This window comes from Pleurodeles waltl, chromosome 7, assembly GCF_031143425.1.
Source record: "Pleurodeles waltl isolate 20211129_DDA chromosome 7, aPleWal1.hap1.20221129, whole genome shotgun sequence".
Classification (NCBI taxonomy): Eukaryota; Metazoa; Chordata; class Amphibia; order Caudata; family Salamandridae; genus Pleurodeles; species Pleurodeles waltl.
Window position 1 is genome coordinate 28,762,124 of NC_090446.1, and position 23,470 is coordinate 28,785,593.

Consider the following 23,470-nt stretch of genomic DNA (forward strand, 5'->3'; position numbering starts at 1 on the left):
TAGGTACACAAAGAATCCTATTACCCTGCTGTCCCAAACATCTGCAAAACTATTAGGAAATTCTCTAGATTTTAAATGTGGCTGTTCAAATCCTAAGCACAGAAGCAAAGCAACATAGGAAAAGGGCATGAATGTGTCAATATTAATTATAGTATTTGCTTAATTTGTACAAATATAAGTGCAGGTCCCCAAAGTTTTGCTCAGAAGCTTGATGCCAGCACTATTGAATGACTGCATAATCTTGAATCCACCTCCTGTCTCTTGAGTCCACCACAAAACACTCACTGCCCATTCATCTCACTGTTGCAGGTTCGGCTGTCTATGTTTGTCACTTTTTTCCATCTTGCTCTTTCTCCTTCTTTCTCTCTTCTGTGTTTTCTCTCTTTTTCTCTAGGTCATGAGCTCCGCGTGCAGCCACTGGCTCAAATTAATCACTTCCACCTCTTCCTTTGTAAGGCATCTTTAAACTCTTTATTTTTAAGAGTGTAGATAATGGGGTTACACATCGGGATCACTCCACCATATATTATTGAAGATATTTTGCTGTGTTTCATTGAAATCATTGTGCCTGGTCTCATGTAGACAAACATAAGGACTCCATAGAATAGTATCACCACTGTGAGGTGGGAGAAACATGTGGAGAAGGCCTTGTATCTTCCTGTTTCACTCTGGATTTTCAAGATGGCAAAGACGATCCTAATGTATGATATAAGGATTAAAAGACAAGAGGAAAGTATCAAAATAACACCTAAAACAAATGTCATTCTATCAACTGCATTAGTACTAGTGCAGGACAGCTCCAGCAGGGCTGTGAAGTCACAGAAGAAATGGTTGATTTCATGAGACTTGCAAAAGGAAAATGTTGATATTAAAACAATGTTAAAAATAGGGAATATAAACCCCAGAATCCAACATCCAATGGCCAACTGGAGACAAGCAGCATTACTCATGAGCATTGTGTAGTGTAAGGGATTGCAGACGGCAACATAGCGATCAACAGACATGATAGTCAGGAGAAAGCATTCTGTAACAATCATGGACATAAAAAAGTAGACCTGGAGAAGGCATTGCTTGAGAGTGATGCGCTTGTTCTGTAGAAAGAAGCTGACTAGCATTTTTGGGTAAGTAATTGAAATGTAACTGACGTCGACAAAAGAAAGATTAGAGAGAAAAAAGTACATGGGTCTGTGCAGATGTGAGTCACAGTAAATAGTTGCTATTACAAGAACATTGCCTGCAATGGCTACCAAGTATATGAGAAGAAATCCAACAAAGAGAGGAAGCCACATGTGAAGAAGATCTGAGAAACCTACAAGAATAAATTCAGTCTCAGATGTCAGATTTTCTAATCCCATATTTTCTCCATGAAGTTAAATACCTAAAAGAAAAGAAAAATACAACCCTTGTAAATAAACATATCATCAGGAACAGTTTGATATTAGAGGAGCGTAAAGCATTACATTTATGTTGACAACAATCCAAGCTACAATAGTGAGTGGAAGGTATACCTATTTACTGGTGATCATTTTACAGTGTAAGTGATTTCAGGAAGCAACATAGTTACCAAAAGAATTGACTGTCAAGATTAATTATAGCTTCAGATTTGGGCTCAACAATCCTACCATTAGAGCTTTTACTCAGGAATGGACTGCTACAGTGCTTACTCAAAGTCAGACTGAAATAGAACAAACTTTCAACACATTTCTTTGTTCAAACAGTGTTAACAATATTAATGATGGCACACATAGAAAGAGGTAAAAGCAAGGAGAAATAAACATACTTCTCTTTGTATTGCCTCCCCTAGGGAGGCGTAAGATTTTGGTGCATCCCCAGGTCTTGCAAATCTGGGGATGCTTCAAAATCCATGGGTGTTGCATGGAGACACCCACCGCAACACTCATGGAGCACCTCCCTGACACAGAGTAAAGCACTGCAGAGATTTGAGCTGTCTTTTCTTACTCCATATCTATGAGGCCATTTAAAGCCATGCAAAGTGGCTTTGCGTGGCCTCATAGATATGATTTCAAGGTTTGCACCTCAGTATCATCACAAAAAGTGACACAATGGCAGGGCAAAGGGCTTGTATATATCCCCCTACTTCTTTACCTCTGTTTCCGCTCATGAACCATGAGCAGGGAGAGAAGCCAGAATTAGTGGCAAATGTGACAAAAAGTTAAAAGTTAATGAGCTCAATCAGCGTAGAAGGCAAAATACCAAAATTCTGGCATTTTGTACCCATGTGCTCCAATAGTCACTACAACAACAGCACACAATAATAATTCACAAGAACTTGGCACTAGACTCTGCAATCCAGCAGAGGCCATGTTATAGCCATTTCATGAGCTAAGTGGTTCTTATACTTACACTGAAAATCAGACCTCTTGGTTGGAGCAGCAAAGAGGTAATACATGCACTTTGAGCATCAGTATAATATTAAGGAACACACCACTGATTCAGAGTGATGTATTTTTATATAAAAAACAGCTTTGTTTGAATACAAATTCAGAGATACTGCACAACATGAGCAACAAGAAAGTTGCCAAGCTAAAAATTACAGGTAGGAAGTCCAAACTTGAAAAATGTGAAGCACACTTAAAGTGCTCCTTGCCAGGATTTCTCACCTGAAAACATTAATCGCCTATGTTATGTGGTGTTACTCCCATTCTATAGCGCTACAACTCACTCCCAAAGGAGTACTCAGCACTAAAGATAACACCGCAAAGGGAAGAGGAAGGGATAATTCACTTATGAACATCTTAAAATAACCAGATTTTTAAGCGTTTCTTAAAAATCCGAAAATTTAACAAGAATGTATCTCAATGGCAATAAATTTCAGTAATGGGGTGAAATAGGAGAATGAATGACCACCATGCCTGGTCGTTCGAATCCAATGAGATACAGCCAGGGCTGTATTAGAAGATCTTCTTGGGTGATAGAATCTTAGGGCCTCATTATGAGTGTGGCCCTAAGTTTCTGCGACCACCACACTTGCAGGGACTGTTGGACCACCGCACTCCAGGTGGTCCGATAGCCACATTACAACTTTGGTGGGCGGACCCATCAGGGAACTTCCATCTCCACCTGGAACGTGGTTCCCAACATGTCGATTGTTTTTTGAGTTGTACTCAGCCACGGCAGAGTTGAACTCAGCGCTGCTGGGCTGATTACAACTCAGCTTTCCACCAGCCTTCTCATGGTGGGCTCCCCACCATGCAAAGGATGGCAGAAAACTAGTGCTGACGGCCACAGAGGGGCTCCTGCACTTCCCATGCCCAGCACCGTGAGAATGCTGAATTCTGAGGGGGCTGTGTGCTACAGTGTTTGCCATGGCTCCCTTAAGGGAGCCAAGACCAATACCATAGCACTGTTCCCACCAAGCAGCCCAGCAGGAATCTCATAATGCAATGTTACCGCCGGTCAGCCTGGTGGAAACATTGTAATACGAGCTGGGGGGATGCCATGGGCATGGCGGTGGTATCCTCCCCGCAAGTTTGGCAGTCTGCTTGTTCCAGCTTCAAACTCATAATCAGACACTTACTCTGGATGGAAGATTTATAGGACCTTCCAAATACTCAGCTCTCCCTGCATGGCAGAGAATTTTAAACATCCCACATTTCCTGATGAGGAGCTAGTGAGCAATCTTAACAAAGTTTCTGACAGAGAACCATATGGAAGATTAGATAGCAGGTGGGCCACCGTATTATGAATCACCTGCAGTCTGCCCGAAAGAAGCTTGTTAATATCAACCAGGAGGGTGTTGCCATTATATAGGTGGTCATTTATGGTGCAATAATAATTTTCCTGCAACCCATATTAGCCCCATATTATGTGGCTTTTCCAAAAATAAGAATATCCGTCTCCCCTCCATTCAACTGAAGACAATTCTAACTCATCCAGGAGACAGTTGCCTGCATGCAGTTATAAAATACAACTTTAGTTGCCTCCCTCTCCTGGCCAAATGAGATCTGAGTGTCACCTGCACATGCCAAAATTTCAAATACAAATGGTCCTCAACTTTGGCTAAAGGAGCCACATATATTTTTAAAAAATGAGGGGCTCAACACGGAACACTTTAGAGCCTCACAAGTATTGGAATAGCTTTTGATTTAAAATGGGGGGTGGGAACCAATTAAGTTCTTTCTGTCAAGAAGTCCCTCAAGCTGACCAGTGCTTGTCCTATCTCATTCAATCTATGAATTAAGATTGCATGAGATATTGTATCAATGCTACCGATAGATCTACCAAGATTAAGATAGCCAATCTGCTCTCTTTCAAGCTAGTTTTAATCATATACTTAACTGCCAGGAGAATTGTCTCCATACCATGGGCTGCTCTAAACCCTGATTGTGAGGGGTCCAGAATATGACTATTAACTAAACATTCAGTAACTGATTATTATTCAGTTTCTCCATGACCTTGCTAGAAATGGTAGTAATGAAATGTAACTGATTTACAAACTATTATACGAAATGTGAATAATATGTTTTACATTTTCTCATCAGTCTTGGAGAGAGTGAGAGAGAGATAGAGAGAGAGAGACAGAGAGAAAGAGTGTTGATGATATGAACAATAAATTACTATGGGGTAATGGAAAGCATACATTGATTGAACAGTACTTTCTGCTGGGGCCGGCTCAATTCAGTTTCATTGTTGTTCTGGGAACCTACAGCTGACAACCTCACTGCCCTATGGACAATTGGAACCCGACTGAGCAGCCTCACAATGGATTTGGGAGAGAAGGAATAAGAGAGTGGGTAGGATTTGGAGTATATGGTATGTTGATAATAGTGTGTTGAAAAAGGAATTTACATAACAAGGACATTTAATTTCAAGCATGGCTATGCTGCGGTTCATGCCAACAGAGACAAATTTCACAGGGAAAAACAAGGGGACTGATTTAAAGTTTAACGGCTGGGTATGCCATCACAAATGCAACAGATATCTTATCCACTGCATTATAATTCCTTTAGGATATAATGCGCTTGTGATAAAGAGGTTTGGATATTCATCACGTAATCTATACATTTTGCCCTAATCCAGGCAAAAATTATTTGTAAGAGGGTATTACCAGGTTGATTGAGTGAGTGAGAACTAGAAAGGATGAAATACTGTATTACCTATGTAAAAATTAAATTGCAAGACCTATTATGTTCTCTTCCCTTCTATGGTGAGAAGAGTCCATCAGATATGTGAACAGAGGTCATTGGTGGTTTGCAGTATTTCTGTAGTTTAGAGCTATGGATACTACATGTATTAGGACAAACCATGGCTCAGTAGTCCCGCCCAGTGTCAAAAGTGGCTCTTTTGTTCAAACATTTGGAATGATTTCTGAAAAGAGTAAACTTGGAACTGGTAGTGTGGCATTGTGGTAATCAGGAGTGCTAGGTAGCTAGCAGTACATCTCAGCCCTCGAACTCTGCCTCTTTGCCATAGGAGCAGGAACAGTCTAATCCTGGAGATGCTGCTTGAAAAGAGTCTGGCGCTGAAAAGAGCATCCCCTCCAACCGGCATCTCCCGTAGCTGTAAATATTCTGAGCAGTGACAAATAAGCATTTCCCTCACAATATCCCCAAAAACTTTTTACAAATAAAAAGCCCAATAATTCCCCAACTTACCATGCCACTAGACTCTACTGTTGTAATACATCAAGGATCAAGGATGGATCAGCCCTTCCGAGGAGTCCAAGACAGAACTGCCAACTTATGCAATGTGTAGGGATGCAATTTCGCTATCACTCCAGCATAGTGCACTGAAGCAATCAAATTATACACCTCACACTTTCCATGCACTCTTGGATATTCAAATATATAATACAGTAGATTGTGAATATATTTATATATTAACAACATAAATCATTGTTACATATTAGTTTGAACATCCTGAAGAAAAGATGCTCTACAGAGGAGAGGATATTGACATGTGAGATGAAATTAGATGACCATCTTGGAACTAGAAGATGTAGCAGAGAGTCAGCAGATCCAGTGAAATACTGTTGAGCTCTTCATTTTATAGTTGTCTCAGCAAGTCACGCTATTTATTAAGATGCAAACAAGTTCATTACTGTGCAGACCTTCAGAGACAATGTCCCTGATGAGGAAAGTGCTACATACCTGTCATCATCTGCTATTGATTCCTCACTACACCAGCAGCAGAGCTTATCCAAATAAATGATTTAGCAATCTCCTTCAGCAGCATACAAATGTTAGATTTAACCTGGAACTCGAGAAAATGCATGCATGCCTTTCTAGTCACAAATAGTTCCAAGTTTTATACTCGTCAAAAAGTCTTGGGGCCGTATTCATAAATGAAAATGTGGGTACAACCTTGAGTGTATGTGAAATTTGAAAACAACAAATTCACAACTACATGCATGTGGTACCACCTGGCATCCCAGCAAAAAATGGTAGAGAAATGGTAGAAATGTGTGTGCCTCAAAATGCAAATGCAGTGCTATGATTCAAAAATGTCTATGCACAAAATATGTGATTTCATATAATATTACACCTACACCATGGACCATATTTATGGTCAAGAAGCGCTGCACAGTGTAGCAAGTCACTTTGCTGCACTACGCTGGCTCACAGACAAACAGAAGAAATGCGCCACATTTAAAAGAATACAGCATATTCCTACCTTTGTCTGGGCGCTGGTGCCATTTTGTCAGCTTAGAACCAACACAGGAACCCTTGCACCATACTGCAAGGGTACCTCTGTCGTAAAGAAGATTTGTTTGTGCAGGAAGAGACACCTTCCTGCACACAAACAATCGCCTGATCCCTATTCCTCTTTCTATGTGCGCTTCAGAATGCAGCACACATAAAAAGAGGAAGTAACAGGAGAAATAAAGAAATTACTCCTCTTTATACCTCACATGGTGAGGAGTGGGTTTTTAGTGCATTCCCTGGTCTACCACTCCTGGTAAATCTGGGAATGCGCCAAAGTCCATGGAATGCCTCCCTGGGTGGAGTAATGCAATACAATGATTTGTGCTGCATTTCATTAATCCACATTTATGAAACCACTCAGGGCCACAAAAGGTGGTCTTGCGTGGCTTCATAAATCTCATTTTGGGTTTGTGTTGCTCCTACACCACATTGTGTGGTGCAAGAGCAACACAACAGGGCTCATAATTATGCCCCTAAATGTATGACAGAAGCTTACTGAGAGGGTATGTTAGGTTATTCTATGCTTATGTTATGATATGTTATGTTATGTTATGTTATGTTATGTTATGTTATGATCTAATTATAGTGTGACCACAAGCACACAATGGATGCCATGGCACTGTATAAACATCAGGTAAAAAATATAACATGGGATCAAAGCATACACATTTAGATTTTAAAAAAAAAATGTTTTTATTTATTTCGTACAGAATGTAAGATTGCAGATTTTCTGGCATGGAGATCCATGGCTTGCAAACGGTAACACAGCTGTAAGGCACAGATGGATTTTAAGGGCAGAGAAATGCTCACTTTCTAAAAGTGTCATTTCTAACATAGTAATATAAAATCCAACCTCACTAATAAGCAGGATTTTCTATTACCATTCTAGCCATACTAAACATGACCAGTCTACCCCTTTCTGATCAGAATCTACCACTCAATCAGTATGTGAGGGTATACCTAATGCTAGCCTATGAAAGGGGCAGCCTTCATAGTAGTGGAAAACAAATTTAGTAGTTTTCCACTACCAGGACATTTAAAACACACATGTACATGTCCTGCCTTTTACCCACATAGCACCCTGTCCTATGGGTTACCTAGAGTCTACCTTAGGGGTGACTTATATGTAGAAACAGGGGACTTTTAAATGCTAAGTCGAAGTGGCAATGGCAGGCCTAAGACATGGTTAAGGGGCTACTTATGTAGGTGGCACAATCAGTGCTGCAGGCCCACTAGTAGCATTTAATTTACAGTTCATAGGCACATGTAGTGTACTTCACTAGGGTCTTACAAGTAAATCTAATATGCCAATTGGGAATGAACCAATGTTTCCATGTTTAAGGGAGAGAGCATATGTACTTTAGCATTGGTTGGCAGTGGTAAAGTGGAGAGAGTCCTAAAAACAGCAAAAACTGTGTCAGAAAAGTGGAAGGAGGCAGGCAAAAAGTTGAGGGATGACAACCCTAAGGCTGTCAGTTTTAACAGCGGTAGTAAGACCGCCACACTTGTAATAAGTGAGGCCCTTAAACTTTTTCTTAAATATTTTCTTCACTGGAATGAAGTTGCACGTCGGATCCAACCTTCCTGGAGCCCTCTTCGGATATGCGTTGCATGAGACCTTGGTGAATAATTCTACTTGATTTAAGTCTTTGTCCGGGACCAATTTGAAATTAAAGCTGACCTACCTAGAGCTTTCCTCTGATCCACTGCACGGAAAGCTTCAGTCAACTTTTTACGTTCAGACTTTGAAACATTTTGGGAGATTTTCTCCCTCCGACATTGGATGACCCTCCAAAGCAAGTCTATTTTGATCGACTGCTGACTGCTCCAGGACGCCTGCAAAACCGCAACAAAGTAGCAAGATGACTACCATCAACATTGTAGCACCTAATCCTGTCAGCTTTCTCGACTGTTTCCTGGTGGTGCATTCTCTGAGGGCTGTCTGCCTTCACCCTGCACTGGAAGCCAAGAAGAAATCTCCCATGGGTCGACGGAATCTTCCCCCTGCTAATGCAGGCACCAAACCTCTGCATCACCGGTCCTCTGGGTCCCCTCTCATCGTGACGAGCGTGGTCCCTGGAACACAGGAGCTGGATCCCAGTGACCCCGACAGTCCAGTTGTCCTTCTGTCCAAATTTTTTGGAGGTAAGTCCTTGCCTCCCCACGCCAGACAGTAATCCTGTGTACTCTGTGAAATGCAGCTGCGAGGGCTTCTGTGCACTTCATGCACAGCATAGCCCAGGTCCCCAGCACTCCATCCTGCATTGCTCAACTCACTAAGTTGACCACCGACTTCATGGGACCCCCCCCCTTTGTAGTGTTGAGATGACCGCCATGCTCAGATTTCTTGAACGCCTGTTCAAGTGCTTCTGCGGGTGCTGCCTGTTTCTGCATGAGCTCTCTGTGCTGCTGAGCACCCCCTCTGTCTCCTCCTCCAAGGGGCGACCTCCTGGTCCTTCCTGGGCCTGGAGAGCACCCATTTTCTTCAACTACGACTATTGCAACTAACAAGTCTTGTTTGCGGTCTTTCTGCGTGGAAACAACTCGGCGTCCTCCAGCGTGCCGCAGGACATCTTCTGTGCAAAGGAGAAGTTCCTGGCATCTTCCGTTGTTGCAGAATCTTCAGCTTCTTCCACCCGGAGGCAGCCCTTTTGCACCGTCATCTGGGGTTTAGTGGGCTCCTGCCCCCCCCGGACACTTGCATGACTCTTGGACTTGGTCCCCTTCATTTACAGGTCCTCAGGTCCAGGAATCCGTCTTCAGTGTTTGCATTCAGTTGTTGTCCTTGCAGAATCTCCTATCACAACTTTAGTGTGTTTCTGGGGTAGTAGGGTAACTTTACTCCTACTTTTCAGCGTCTTTGGGTGGGGTATCTTGGACATCCTTTGTTTTTTTCTACACTCCCAGCGACCCTCTACACACTACACTAGGCATGGGGCCCATTTGTGGTTCGCATTCCACTTTTTGAGTATATGGTTTGTGTTTCCCCTAGGCCTATTGCATCCTATTGTATTCTACAGTGTTTGCACTACTTTTCTAACTGTTTACTTACCTGATTTTGGTTTGTGTGTATATCTTGTGTATTTTACGTACCTCCTAAGGGAGTATATCCTCTGAGATATTTTTGGCACATTGTCACTAAAATAAAGTACCTTGTTTCTTATGATACAGTGTATATGATATAAGTGGTATAGTTGGAGCTTTGCATGTCTCCTAGTTCAGCCTAAGCTGCTCTGCTATAGCTACTTCTATCAGCCTAAGCTGCTAGAACACTACTAATCTAGTAATAAGGGATATCTGGACCTGGCACAAGGTGTAAGTACCATCAGGTACCCACTATAAGCCAGGCCAGCCTCCTACAGATGTGATTTACAATTTGGATTCAGTCTACTCAGGCTGCCTTATGAGGTAGTGGGATGTGTAAATGATGTACAGCCAGTGTTGTTTGTCCATGTGTGCCTAATGAATGCTAAACGTAGCCGTCTGAGATGTGTGTTGTCTGGCCTCTGTGACAGGCTTTGCCATATGTGGAATGGTGTGTGTGAGGCTGGAGTTGTAATGGTGCATAGTCCAACTGGTGTACCTGCATGTGTAGTATCATTGGAAGTGGTCCATGATGTTACACGTGTGTTCCAGTGGTACTTCTGTAGTGATACTGCACTCAGTGGATGTTTTAGATGTGGTATATGGTCCATCGCAGGTGCACTTAGCAGTGTGCTGAGTAGTATAATATGTGTTGGGTGTCAGCTGCACTAACTCTGTGATAGGGTCTGACGGATCACATGGCTATTGCACAGATTCACATGGCACACATCAGATGTGAAATATTTGGATATATGACTTGTATTAGCTAACTCAGAGTTGTTCTCAATTATGATATGCCTGTACTGAGTGGCCAGCCATGTAAAATGACAGGTAGGTTCAGTGTGGTCTGTGAGTGTAGTTGTTTTCATTGTGATTGACATGTCACAGAGGACATGGACTTTTCAGGTGTTGTTATTGTAGAGGACTGAAGAGTTGTTTTCAGTCAGTTTCACATCCTACGGTTGAAAGGGGTATGGAGAGCTAAGATGTGTATCTAGGCATACTATTGATAGTGCACCTAGGCCATGCTGTGCCCCTTAAAAGGGCTTTGGGAGGCATCATGGGGTTGACTCTAGTAGTTCTGTCCAACTTAGGTATTAACGTAGGTGTGAGGGATGGCATAAAGGGGTAGGTAGAAGTGACATGTAAAGGCATGATATAGATGAAGTGTAAAGGCATATTGCCTCTACCTAGCTATCATATGTATTGTCACAAATGAACATGTTTTGTCATGTCTATGGGAGGTATATGTTGATCCTTCCCCCCCCACTGTCTCTTCGCCCTCCATCCCTGTCTCTCTCTTTGTGTGCATCAGCATTGTCTAGTGAAGGAGAAGGGGCACAGGTGAGTAGGGAAGCAACAGCCCACGGGACCCAGGAAGCTGGCACCCACAAGAGCGATGGACCCAGTGGTATGGAGGGTGAGGGGTGTGCCACGGGGGAGACTGGATCTACCACCTCTTCTTCAGAATCCTCCACTAATGTACACTCCCTGGCAGTGTTGGACCCTTCTGGTTCCGCCCCAGCAACATCTTTGTCCGCCACCCCGCTTACAACCACTTCCCTTCCACTTGCCCCCCACCCTGTTGCCTGTGCCTGCTCACCCAGCAGGGTGGGTGTCTCCTTTGCCGCAGGCACCTCTGCCCTTGCCCCAGTCAGCTCTGCTGTCCTCAGTGAGTAGGCTATTGACCTCCTGATGTCCATCTCTGTGGGTCAGTCGACCATTGTGAATGCCAGCCAGGGACTGGCAGGTCAAGTCCAATAGAGCAAGGCATTCCTGGAGAGCATTCACGGTGCCATGGCTGGCCTACAGAGATCCTTTAAGGCTCTGGCCTCCACTCTGATGGCAGCCCTTGTCCCTTTTTCTTCCGTCCCCCTCTCCAACTACCTCTACTCAATCCCAAACCCCTCTCCCCATATCCATCCAAAGCACACGTACACACAAGCATGCTGTAACGCCCGCTCAGACGTGATGTCTCTTTCTGTCCTCGCGGATGGAACGCGCTACCGATACTCGGAGCGCCATTCCCCGCGTTTTTTGACTACACATTCTGGGAAGCATATATTTAGCTCCCAGTCATGCTACACTTACCTGTAGCCTTTTTTCTTTTTCTTTTTGTTGTTGGTGGGTTTGTCTGGTCTTTTTACCTGTCTCTGTCCATGTTGTGTCCATCTTGTCTTCTTCGTGTTTTTGTCCCAGCATGCTCTGTTTTTCATTTATACTACTTTCTTTTTCTTATATTGGTCTATGGGCTCTTCCCAATTCAAGATGTTGTCCTTTCCTTTTCCTGTGATGTCACTTCCCTTTTCTCAGTATATAAGTCAGTCAGTCTTGTTCCACCTTGCGTTGCAAACACTTCCTTCTGGTTGTGCTGTTCGCTCCTGTTCTTTGTTCCTGCTTTTTGCCTTGGGAGATTTTTGCATGTTCTTTGTTCCTGCTTTTTGCCTTGGGAGATTTTTGCCTTTTCTTTGTTCCTGCTTTTTACCTTGGGAGATTTTTGCCTATTTTTGTTTCCTGTTGTTTAGTCCGGTTTTTTCTTGTTTTTCTTCAGGAGTTCCTGTTTGAGATTTTTTCCCCAGTGTTGGTTTTTTTTCCCTCTGGGACTCCTTCTGGAGGGCACGGTCTGCTTTGGAGTAGCCTGTCAAGCGGCACCGTGGCTACTAGAAGAGGTCGCCCTTATCTGGGAGTATCCAGAACCTGTAGAAGACTTGGTGTATTCGACAATCCGGTATCCAGAGGTGAGAAGTCCAGCGCAGTGCGTAACACATGCATCCATCTCAACTGACAAGGGTAGCTCAGACAAAAACAAGCACCACAAGACCCACCACCAGCATGCACATAAGCAACACCCACCTGCAGACCAACAACATCCACTCCCTGCACTGACTCTCCCACCACCCCCTCCTTCACAGACACTACACCAGACACAACTGCAGCCACCACACCATCATTCACAGTTCCAGCCACCATTCCTATCTTAACCACAGAACAATATCAGACCCACAGACATCCACCCCAGTCACAACATTGACACCCACCACATCCACAGACACCCCTACATGCAGAACATGTACCATACTTACAGACACCACCCCATCAGACAGTCATCCATCCACCACTGCATCTCCCTGCACCTCCTCCCCCTCCTCCTCCCAAGAAACTTAAATGCCGGATCTCACCCACCCAACAGACACCCAGCACCCACAAGCATTCCACACACGTACCTGCACCCAAGACAGCCACCAAGACACATCTCACAACCACTCCCTCTCCCTCCACTCCCAAACCCTTTTCCCATGACTACCCCATGTGTTAAGAAACATTTCCCTGTGGAGTTTTGCCTGTCCCATACCCCTCTCCCACCCAGTGAAACCCCAAGTGCTCTGTGTCCCTCCAGAAGTCCAGCCCTCCTATCTCCAAGTCCTCCCCTGCCACCCTCTGTAGTACCCATGCCCCTCCCCCTGCCAAGAAGTCTGCCCCTGCCATGCCCAAGGCCAAGGAACCCCCTCTCAAGCTCAGACCCAAGCCCAAAGTCCCCCCTCCCAAGCCCAAAGACCCCCCAGAGGTGACTGCATGCCCCCTTGATGCCCCTACTCTGTGGAGTTCTTTTTTTAGTCAAGAATCAAGTAGGGCACAGTGAAGTGCCATTAGTGCGTTTGACACTTAAAACTTTGGACTGGCCAATGGACACATTGTTGTACATAGTTCAAACTTATTTATGATATTTATTGTTGTGAATACATCTGGACCAACCTGTTGTTGGGTTTGTTGGTAACCTACCTGTTCTGCCTTTCTTTCTATATGGCTGTTTGTTTCTTATGGGCTTTGTTTTTTATGTGTGTGGTAGGGTTGTGCTAGCTGTTGTGCCTGACTTGCATGTTTTTTGTGTGGCTCTACCATTTGTCCTGCTGTCATTGCTGTGTATTGAGTGTAAAATATGTTTGTGTTTGTTACATGCATGGATGTATGTGATTTATGTATTGTTTGTGTAGAGATGTGTCATGGTTGTATTGTGTGCCCTTGTGATTGTTGTGTGTGTGGACATGAGTGTGGTGGTGGCTATTTCATATGCGTTGTGTGTGGTGTGTTCATAGCGTGAGATATGCTTCTTTGTATGGCTGTGTCATTGTGTTGATTGGTTGTGTGGTGTTGTTACATTTTGTTGTAAGTATGTGTTGTCATGTGGAGATGTGCAGTGAGATTGCTTGGCCTAGAGTTTGTATAGTTGCTATTGTGGTGTTCTTGTGTCACTCAGTGGTGTTGTGAATGTTTGAAAGGCATTGGACAGTGCCACTGCCATGGGTGTGCAGGTTGGTGTGTGTATGGTACACGGGTGGTGGCCGTGGTGTGTTTAGTATGGGTGTATGTGTGTAATATGGGTGTGCGTGTGTGTATGTATGTGTGTGTGTTCATATGGGTGTGCAGTTACTGTGTGTGTGGCCCTCACAAACCGTCCCAGCTGTGTATGTTGTATGTACATAAGTACTGATGCCTTTCCCTCCAGTGTCCGGTAGGTGAGTGTATTTATGGTTGCTGTCTTCATCGCCCTCTCTGGTTCTGGAGTCATTGTGAGAGCAGGAGCAGTGGGAAGACTTCCAGTTCTGGTTCCATGGTGGCTCCGGGCAAGTATGTGTTCCTGAAGCTGAGTGGTTTTCACCAGGGTTTATTGTGGTGGTGCGACTGCGACAGAAACCTTGGTGGTGTGCAGCCTCGTAATGTGTCCCATGGATACATGGTCCCCGCCGGTCTGAGGGTGCATACCACCATCTGCGGCGTCCTGACCACACTGGCGGTACTGGCGGTAGTTGGAAACTTTCCCAAATAGAAGTTGCTACACGTTTGAGGCAGATAGATAGGGAAAATATGTAAAAAGCTTTAGGTGTTGTCGATAATGGCATCAACACTTTGTCCAACAGAATATATACCTTAAGTATTATTATGTCTTCTGCTATTGACACCATATAGAATGACATGTCTTTTCTCCAACATGGGCATAGTCAACTGGCTCCGTTATGCATTTAGGTTGGACATTGCAAGTCCTGAAAAATTGGCTCTTGCATTGGAAATGCATAACTAGTAGATACTGTTTACAGCTTTTAATCTATCTGGAGAGCAGCAGACGATGTCTAAGAAAGAAGCTAGTTACACCATGCTTAACATTGAAAAGTTAGAACAGTTGCCTTTTACTGTGGCAGAAATTCCCTCGGCAGTATGGTTGATACATTAGGTTATAAATCTACTGATTTCCACGTTATTTTTCACAGACTGTTTTAAATATTTAGCTGTAGGCAGACATGAGTGGCTGGGACACAGTCACATACACATAGTGTCGGAGTTGCCCAACGAAGTGTCTGAATGATGAAACAGAGGTCTTTCTTAGCGGAAGCTAATGTAAAACTACTGTTAGTTATTCTATGATTTGTAAATAGGTGTCCTTGTACTGCCTTTGCAATGCAGAGGTTGCCAACTTGGCATGCCGTCTGATCGGTACACCTGTCCCTTTGATTCACCCAGTATTTTAGATACTTTCAAATGAAAGTTATTTGGTTCTGAATGAAGAAAGATGCTGTGGCATGAAGCCTTGAATTCCTTCTGTGATTTAGGTTTCTCAAATTGTAACTTGTTGCAGCCATATTTTATTCCCCCCCACACAAGAGATAAGAGTAGCGGAATTGTGGCCTCACATTGCTACTTCAAATGTAAATGTTTATAAGCTGAGGTGACTAGAGGTGCTACTGTTCCAAAAACAAGTAACTTTGACATAAGCAAGAGAGACCTATGATCTCCAGATAGCAAGGTCATCAGCTGAGATACAGTCCATATTAAGTACCAATTTCCCCAAGCATTTTGGAGAACTGGTCATCAAAATCTTCAATGTATCTATCACTGAATGGATTGTGCAATGTGTTAAGGCTGTCGGTTCTGGGTTTTCCAGTACATTCCCGACTGTAGCAGTCATTAAGAACATGGCAGGAAAGACTGCCAACCGCCATGTCGGCAGTGAACAGAATTCTGCCGGTGGTGGCGAATGGAAACCTGCCATATAATGAAAGAAAAACCCAACCCGCAAAAAATTCCCAGACCACCACTCCGCACCAGGAACCTGTTGGCGGGAATCCCGGCCCACTCCACCTCGCCACCGCCAAGCACACCCACATCCCGCCCTCCAAATAATGATGCACAAATCACCTGGGCGGACAGTGGAGGCCAGACAACCATTGGAGGCTGCGACTGCCACAGATGCCAAGTGGGCATGACAGCAATAAGTGCACACATTGGCTAGGCGTATCACCCTCACACCTGACACACATCCAGAACACCATAAAACACCCCCATACACACCCCACAATCCCTTGCAATGAAACGAGGACCAGAAGACGGAGAGCACCAGAGCCAGACAGAGAACGCCAGCAGACAGGACACGCATCTCAACCCACACAGGAGCACCCATATCCCGTCCCCAGTCCCGACGCATCCACCACCCTCACCATGTCCCCCCCAAAAAATCCACGCTTCACCGAAAGGGAGCTAAGGACCATGATAGACGAAATCCTGAAGGTGGAGCCACAGATATTCGGGTCCGCGGTGCAGCACACCCATTGCGCGGAAATTGGAGCTGTGGCAGTCAATTGTCAACAGGGTGAATGCAGTGGGTCACCATCCATGCACCAGGGACGACATCCGCAATAGATGGAATGATCTGAGGGGGAAGGTCAGGGCCATGGCATCCAGACACCACATCGCAGTGCAGAAGACTGGGGGAGGACCGCCACCAACACCACCCGACTACACCGACTGGGAGGAGAAGGTACTCGCCATCCTGCACCCAGAGGGACTCACTGGACTCACTGGAGGAATGGACTCGGGTAAGCCATCTACAATTACCCCATATACAACACATCTGCAATGCATGCACCACCCCACCCCACCCACACCTACTAGACCCACACCCTACCCAGCCATTACCCAGCACATCCACCACCCTGCATTATCCACAACTCATTACAAGGCCCACATCACTCCCGCTGTGCAGAGCCACCCACCCCTGCACGTACCCACAATGTAATAATAACCCCCACCACAATGTAAGCCCACCACTGCCACTAAATGCAATGTCCAACTCACAAAGGCATCCTGGAAGGCCACTGAAAGTCACACCAGCACACAGTTGCACAGTTCTGTACACCTCAAACCCTCATGCATATGTAACAGACATGTCTATGTCCCCCAACAGGCACCACCACCCATGTAACCATAAAGGAGGGGACAGGGAGTGCCACAGCACTCCAGGGAGACAGAGGCACATCACAAGACCTTGGCCAAGGACCCCTGGGCACTGATGAGCAGGCAGGCCCCTCACACAGCCCTGGATGCTCACCATGCTGCAGCCCCACCCAGGAAACTACTGTCACCCCTAACATCCAGTCAAGACCAGCAGGCCAGGGGAGGCGTACCCACACCAGTGGACCCAGGGCACAGACAGGTGTAACACAGCTACAGAGGCCATAGTCTCCTACTCCCAACATGCAGGAAGGTGAGGGCCCCAGTACAAGTTGCACGTCAAAACCTGTGCAGGGGACACAGGCACAGGGGGCCAGGGCAAGTTCAAGTGCCCCATTGGGTCAGAGGTAGGGCACTGGATGGATGCAGCAGCCCAGGATGTCATTGCTGAGGTTTCGGGGGCCAACCAACATACCCAAGACAGGTTGGCACAGATTGTGTACACCCTGAAGCAAAGTCAGAGGATGCAGCAGCAACAACACCAACAGGCCATGGAGCAGTGGAAAGAACACAATGCCACAATGTCCACCATTGCTGGAGCACTGCTGCAGTTGGTCAACAAACAGTCAGACACTCACACCGGACAAGAGGCCCCCACAACAGCCCTGGACAACCAGCAACAGATGACCCAAGCAGCAGAAACAGCACAGGAAATACTCTCCCAGGAAACACAAGGGCCAACCATACCACCCCAAGAAGCTCCACAGCAGGGGCCCAAACGTAGTCTCAGGCCAAGATATGGCACTGGAAACCCAGCTAAGAACAAACCCCCACTCCAATATTGACACTGCTACTACTTAGAAGCAACCATCCCACCCATTCACCAACTACACTTAGCTGAGGGCAAAATGAAGTACTATAATACAAATAGGACCCACCTATGACATCCAACAGGGATTCCACCAAGTCGGTTTTGAGGACACCCAACCCTACCACTTCCATCACTGTACATAGCAGATTTCACTGTATTTGACCAATAAACAACATTTCTCACCTGTAACACTGACCCCTGTCTTCAATGTTGAACAAAGTGGAGTATGGATGCAACTGGTAGGGAACAACTTTATTGTCAATTTGTGCTTGGTGGTGGTAATGCGTATTTCAAATTAGGCAAGGAGGGAATGCATTTATTGTCTGTCAGTACCATACTGAAGAGGTCCATGTCTCACCTATCATGACCAATCCCCCCCATATGACATGGCACACTTACCGTATCAGTCACTAACCACAATTACAGGCTTAAGTCCCAGACAGTTATTGGAAGTAGAGTTGTATCAGTTGGTTCCTGGAATTGACATCTTCCCCTTCCTCATCCTCAGCTTCACTCTCTTCACCTCTCTGAGGTAACTGATCAGGACCTATAGCACCCTCCACCTCCAGAAGGGGGATAGAATGTCTCACAGCCACGTTGTGCAGCATGCAGCAGGCCACAACTATTCTACACACCTTATCAGGCCCATAGGCCAGGGACCCCCCAGAGATATGTAGACACTGGAATCTAGCCTTCAGGAGACCTATTGTACGCTCTATCACCCTCCTAGTGCGTCCATGGGCCTCATTGTATTTCCTCTCTGCATCTCACCGGTGACGGGAGCTAACGCAAGTTTGGATAGCCAGAATCACCTGGAGAAATGGTTCAATACAGAGTCGTCATTGTAATGTCCCTTAGTCAGACTGGTTTTCTGCAATGTGTCAGTTAGTGACAGGCAAACTTACTTATGATCCACCCTCTGTCCTCTTGTAGTTGTTCCATCTTCTGTGGCACACTACTGTTCCTCAAAGCAAATGAATCATGGACTGAACCCGGAAGCATGGCATTCACATGGGAAATGTACTGGTCTGCAGTACATACCAATTGGATGTTCATGGAGTGAAAGTTCTTCCTGTTTCTGTATACCTGTTCACTCACTATTGGGGGGATGATAGCTATGTGGGTGCCATCGATTGCACCTATGACATGGGGAATGTTTGCAAGGGCATAGAAGTCAGACTTAATGGCAGGGAGGTCAGCACTTTAGGGGAATCGCACATAGGACTGCAGATGTTGTACAAATGCATTCAGAAACCTTGTCAGTATCTGGCTGAACATTGGCTGTGAGAAACCAGCACCCATGCCCACTGTCACTTGAAATGAGCCTGTGGCCAGGAAATGGAGCGCGGAGAGCACCTGCACCTCAGTTGAATTGGCATGCTGATTATGATTTCCGGGAGTCAGTGTAGGTTCCAGTAATGTACATAGGTACTGAATAGTTGCACGTGTGAATCTGTAAGTGATAATGATCTGACGCTCCACCATGGTCCCCATATCAACAATTGGTCTGTACACCAATGGTGCCCTTCCTCGCCACAAGGGTCCGTACCTATGAGGGGTAAGAAAAAGGAGTGATGTGCACACATACATTGACATATATACTAAATACATGCAGTGCATTGTTCATAGTAGTGTCTGTACAATAATTACAACTTCACAGATGTACATGTACATCACTAGGAGGGAACAGAGTAAATCATGTGTCATAATATATGCAATAGATAGAAGCCTAGGTGCTTCATATGGCTAGTAGGCCCAGCATTGTGAGTATTATGAATTTCAAGATGCGTAGGTGATGGCAAAATGTCTGCCCACTGTATTTCTGCCCCTTCGCTGTGGAAGTGACCTAATACAGCTAGCGGTTGATGTCACAGCGTACGGCGGTGTTAACCGCTGTTCGCACCCTCAGTGGCTAACATGGATGCCAATGGGGAATCCTGGCGTACAATGATCGGCGGTGCCGGTGCATACTGCCGCAGAACGTATGCGCGTTCGTCATCGTTTGATCACTTGACTCCCTGATCTTGCGCGGACAGGTACTTCACTCTGTGTACTGCTGTGGCCTGCCTCTGGCTATGGATTTTCCATGTGGTGCAGGGGAAAGGGCCCCAGCCTTCACCCAGGAAGAACTGGAGAAACTAGTGGAAGGGGTCCTGCCCATGTACGACCGACTCTACGGCTAGCCAGAGGTACAGGTGAGTCCGGGTTTGGGGGGGGCACTGTGTGAGTAATGGATGGAGTGGATTGCACAGATGTGTGCTCCTGTGAGCCAGGATGGGCCATGGTGCATGGTGCATGGTGCATGGAATGCTGCGCGCCACTGTCCTGCATGTCTGGGAGTACTGTCTGTCCTATGTTTGTCAACCTGCCAGCTGTTGCCATTGTGCAGGTGCCTGACCTCTGTGTTCTATTTCTGTGTCACCCTACTAGGTCAGTGCACACCAGAAGAGGGCACATTGGCATGCCATCGGCAAGGAGGTACGGACCCTGGGGGCGTACAACCGGTGGAGCACCCACTGTCGAAAGGGGTGGGATGACCTGCGGCGCTGGGCGTGAAAGATCATTGCGGCCCAGCTGGGGAAGCCCTTCCAAAGTGGAAGGGGTCCCTGTCGGGCACTGACCCCCCTCATGTGAAGGATCCTGGCAGTGGCGTACCCAGACCTGGATGGGTGCTTGAAGGCTGCACAGCAGTCACAAGGGGGTGAGTACTCACAGACCATACTTCAGCCTGGAAGGATGAGTGTGTGTGCGATAGGGCTCATGGTGCTTAGAGCAGGGAATTTGAATGGTGTCCATCTACTGTCTGTTCCCCAAAGGGTGTAGGGGTGTCCCTGTCAGGTTTCACCTACCTCAGCTCCAATCCTATTTCAGGGGATGGGTGTAGGTCAGTATACTGCTCAGTAGTCAGGGGCATGGCCAAGGGCATAGTGCACGTTGCTGCTTGTTGGGTGTGTCTGCTGGGTAGGTGTATGTCTGCCCATTGTGCACCAACATTCAGCTATTTACACATGTCTCTCCTGTTTTGTCTCCCCATCCCTGTTCTCTTGTGTTTTTTTTGGTACAGCATCAACATTAAGCAAGGGAGCTGAGACACTGGCAAGTGAGGAGACAGCGGCCCACAGATCCTCTGAGGCAGAGACAACGGATGCCCAGGGGACCAGTGGGTGGGAGGGTGAGGGGACTTCCACGGGGGAGGCTACTACCACAGGAGGTAGTGACTCTGAGACCTCCTCTGATAGGGGTCATTCGGCGGTGGCGGACCCTAGTGGACACACCACTACCGTGAGATCTTCTGCCACCCCACATAACATCAGCGCCCTCCCTTCTGCTTCCCACAGAGTTGGCTGTGCCCGCCCACCCAGAAAGGTGGGTGTCTCCTTCGTCCCAGGTACCTCCTCCCCTGCCCCAGTCAGCCCTGCTGCCATCACAGAGGAGGCTATTGACCTCCTGAGAACCATCTCTGTAGGGCAGACAACCATCGTCAATGCCATCCAGGGTCTGGCATCAGAGGTGCAGCAGACCAATGCCTATCTGGATGGCGTTCACTGTGCTGTGTCTGCCCTACAGAGATCTTTTCAGGCTCTGGCCTCCTCTTGGACGACAGCCAGTTTCCCTGGCCATTCCGTCCCCCCTCCAAACTCCTCTACCCCTTCTAGCACCCCACTCCTTTCACCCGTCCAAAGCACACAAGCAGACCGCCTTACAGGCACATCAACACACAAGAAGCACACTTCCAAACACAAGCACCACACCTCCCACCACAAGCATTCACATAGGCAACAGACACCTGCACACACAACAACATCCACTTCCCCCAGTGTGCCCACCTCTTCCGCCTCCCTGTCCTTCCCCTCTACATCCACACCCTCATGCACTGCACCTTCACTCACTGTTGCTGCTCCTCTTCCTGCACTCACCATGATAGCAGACAGCCATACATGCACCCCATACATCACACCTTCACTCACCACCTCTACTGTAGTTGACACATGCAGCACACTCAGCAGACTTGCAGACACCCACCCAACATACATCCACACTAGCTGTCTTTCTTCTCCCACTGTGTCCACCCCCCACCTCCCAAAACACACAAAAGCACCAAGACACCCACCCATCAGACATCCACCACACTGAGCATACTAAGCAGTCACCTGCACCCACTACACGCACACCTACACCCAATATATCAACTCCCTCTGCCTCCACTCCCACGCCCTCATCCACGCCCACCGCAATTGCTCCCAAGAAACTTTTCTTCTCCTGTGCATACCTGTTCCAACCCACTGGCCCACACCGTCTTGTCCCGAAACGTGCCCACCTCCTTGCCCTTTCCGCTCCTTCTACATCACAGCCCACCCCGGTCCAGCCATCCCATTCCCGTGCCCCCTCTCCGGTGAAGAAGAAGGCCCTCTCAGAGCCTAAGGCATCCAGCTCCACCCGAGCCTAACAGCCCCACCACCCTCAAAGGAGAAGCCTACTCCCTCCAACCTCCTCATGCAAGTCTAAATCCCACCCCGTCGGAAATCCACACCACCACCCCTCCCACCCCCCTTCCGTGAGGTGCCTGGATCACCATATGGTGCCTCATTCTGTGGAGTACCCAGCACTTGTGGGAGTCAGGTGTGGCCAGTTGTGGCCAAGTACAAATTGCTTTTTATAGACTGGCCATTGGCCCTGACAGCACTGTTTTGCTCCATGAGCTAAAATTAAAGTTTCGGTGAGGCCTATGTTTTGGCTGCACGCAGCTCCACCCTGGTGTTTGTTTTAACTTTTTATGGGTGTGGGGATATTGTATGTACTATGGTGGCGGACTCTGCCATCGTCAGCGGGACTCCTTTCCTGGCGGTGGGTGGTGCGCAGGATGCGTGTGTTTCGTTTGGTTCATTATTTGGCGGTCCGGCCCGCTCCTCTGTTGGCCCTTTCTACCGCCACCGCCGGTGGAGCGGAACGGATTGCCATGTTCATAATGAGGGCCTGTGTTTGGACTCATACCTTCACCCATACACTCACTCTTTTTGAGTGTCCTTGGCAGATTCCTTGTAACTTTGGCATTTATTGGTGGGATTTTGCTGCTATTTGATTGCTACACAGTGCCTGCCCTGTTTCAGCAAAGCAGAGTCAAGGAGCTACCATCAACCTGGCTGTGTCGTGATTGCATGATGCAGTACTTCAAGGCATCCCTTTTTTGAAGAGCTGGAGCATGACTGGTCATTGAAATTCAGACCAATCCTAGCCTGTGTGCTGCTGGTTTTCCACTGTATATGATGTACCTCTGAAAGCACACCAATGGTGTGCCCTGCTCTGCAGCCTGTGCCTCCTGTGGACAAGGATCTGGTAATGTTCTCAGTGAGGGTTCATTCACGGACACGTCCCTTGAAACTGAGGCTGATTCGCGAGGACCCTCTCCCCCTTTTTTATGTGATATGTCCCAGGGGCTCTTTAAGGCTTGGGGTGATGTCACGGACCACCCTCCCCTTAGAATTTGGACCTCATGCCTCCTTCCTTGGTTAATTGTATTTGGCTCCAGGGGATGGGGTCCCCCAGGGCGAATAAGGCTCAATCCCACTCCCCTTTATTGTTGGCTTTGGTCTCAAGGGAAGGGGTCTCTGGAGTCTGAGGATTGGATATG